This window comes from Opisthorchis viverrini (genome assembly GCF_000715545.1).
Source record: "Opisthorchis viverrini unplaced genomic scaffold opera_v5_205, whole genome shotgun sequence".
In the NCBI taxonomy this organism is placed as follows: domain Eukaryota; kingdom Metazoa; phylum Platyhelminthes; class Trematoda; order Opisthorchiida; family Opisthorchiidae; genus Opisthorchis; species Opisthorchis viverrini.
In genome coordinates, this window is record NW_008751865.1 from 655465 (window position 1) to 658142 (window position 2678).

Below are 2678 nucleotides of genomic sequence, written 5' to 3' on the forward strand. Positions count from 1 at the left end.
CTGTTAGAGCAGAACCGCCGAACAGTTCAAAGGATTTCGAATGAATCGCACTGGTGAAGTTCAACGCCCTCAGAATTGAGACACTGTTATTCTCGTTTGAGACAACCGCTTTGGAACACGTGAAATGCGCATCTATAGTGCTTACAGGTGTTTAACTGGTTGTCTTAAGTTTATCCAGAAAACGTGCACGAAAGGAGACGTTGCTGTACACAGGTTGTACACACAAAGCTTACCAGACACCTGGTTTGAATAGCTATCCGCATCAGTGCACTTGTCCAAGAGGTGTTAGTACGAATGTAACTTTCTGGGGAAGGGCGTGATAAAACCTGGACACTAGACAGAAAAAAGGTACACTCACAATTGTTTAAACGGGCCGGCGTAAAAAAACCGCAAAAGGGAGACTTCTTCTGTCTGGGTTTGGAATGAACACCCCCCCCCGTGGGAATGCTGCAACCAACACCGGCAGAGTAGTATTGCCAGGGTAGTTTCCCCTCCAAATTAGCTAGAGATGCATACCGAATGGTATCGGGGCATCTCAGTGGGAGGCGAGATGGCTCAGTGGTTGGAGCGCGAATTTACTGACGGGAGGGTGGTGATTCTGCCTCTCGACTTCCCCTGTCTAGGCTTGGGCAACCTGGCAGTGTCCAAGCCCTCGCTCTTCCTTCGGTATGGCAGTTGGGCACCGAAAGGGTATTACCGCTAAACGATCTCGGTGGGATCTTTTGTTTTCAGCAATCAGGGTTCGACTCTCCATATTTCAGTTGCTAGGCCTCTGTATCGAGGTACCATTTCATCCCTAAAGACGTAGAATGTGTACCGAAAGTTGAAGAAATAGTCCAATCACTGCCAAACGTTTACGATCATTCGTCAACGTGGTTCAAAATTTTTCACATGAGTCTTGGCAAACGGAAGACCAGAGCGATACATTCAATCACAAACTTATCGGTTGTGCGTGTAACCTCCAGACAATCAATTATTCGGGTAGGAACAGTATTTTAAAGGATACTTAGTTGTCAACAACTTCCATTAAAGTAGACTGCCCTTCCGTGATCTCTCGGTGCGGTTTCCTTGGGTATAATCTGGTTGCGTACGTTAGAAACCACGTGTGTGTACGTGTGCGAAGCATCTGTTAGGATTTCATACGTGTGCATCTGTCTGGTCCGTGCCTGCCAAACGAGGGACGAACTGGTTTCGCTCTTATTGGAGCTCATCAGTGGTTCATATCACTGGCTGTAGCTGGGGTTGACCTCCGGACATCGGGCACATGAGGTGCCAACGTGTTTACTCCTGACTCATGTGATTAGTGGTACCACACCCAAAACCATACGCCAGGAGTTCAAATCTCTGCGCTGTTGAGTATTTCCAGTAAGAACGAGACTTATCGATTCATATGCGGATTCACTAGAATAATCGCTCTAGATTAGGATGAATACTTTTCAAACGTGATTGGTGTGAGTACACTTTGTACAAATCTAGCAAACGCAGAAATAATCAATAACATTTGATGGCCGGCACCCACGTGACCAAGAATCAACGCAATGGAATTTCGTGAACATTGCTATAGCGTAAGTGCATGCACGAATTCGTTATGAGGCACTGTGGTGATTCACGCGCCACAACCTTAAATTCACTCAACTTTGCTTCCAGAAAAAAGACTAATTTTGGCATTGCAACATCTACCGGTTGGTTGGAGGGCGAATCTACTGACCGGAAGGTCCATGGTTGAACCCAACCTCTGCCACTCGACTTCCCTTGTCTAAGCTGGGGCAACTTGGTAGTATCCCAGCCCTCGTGCCTCCTTCGTGTGCATTGGGGGTTCAACAGGCTTGGTATGGCTGTACCACAGGCCGAGAACTTCTCGATTGGGTTCGCTCGATTCAGGCTCTGTAACCGAAAACGAAGTTGGTAGTAGCCGAAAACTGCGCCATATGGGGAACACCAATGTGAGCAAGAATATGCATTATGTTACAAAAGAGACACCGGGACTGTAACGAATTTATTACTTTAGACTTGCAAGTAGTGTGGTAGGTGCGAGAAGAGTAAAGTGGAAGAGAGTTGGCAGTCACTGAGGTTAAGACTGACGGGTTCTAAGTTGTGTGTGTGCGTGTGGAGAAGGCAGTAGAAATTAGTCCTGAAAACATGACATTGTCTGCCCGCAGAGGAATTAATCCTGAAAACATGACATTGTAAGCCCGCAGTCCTTTTACACAAGAAAAGCTACCCGGGACAACGGTTCCTCCGTTTCCCACTCATGTACGTGTGTGGGACCAGTTCAACAGATGACCAAGGTCTCAAAAGCCTCATCCCCACTGATGGAGGGGGTATTCGAGATCGAAACCAAGTCGCAGGCAATCCAAAGGGAACAAATTTGGACATAGTACTTCTTTATGGTAGGAGTACTTTCAGCGCTTTGTACTTTACGCAGCAACCCACCTAAGCTCACAGTAGCTTAGTAAACCAAGCTGCAATAGGATACAGGGCAATGTCGTTAGCACTACTGAGACGGTGGCACTGCAGGAAGGCTCACCCATTCTGAGTTACCCTATCTGGCTCACGCTTCAACTACGGAAGGACCGAGGTATGTGTTTTAATAGACCTTTCCTTGTAATTTTACCAGAAACTTATTCAGGTTTTCTTCAATCGGTTTACCTTTACTAGCTACCCTGTGAACAGTTAAC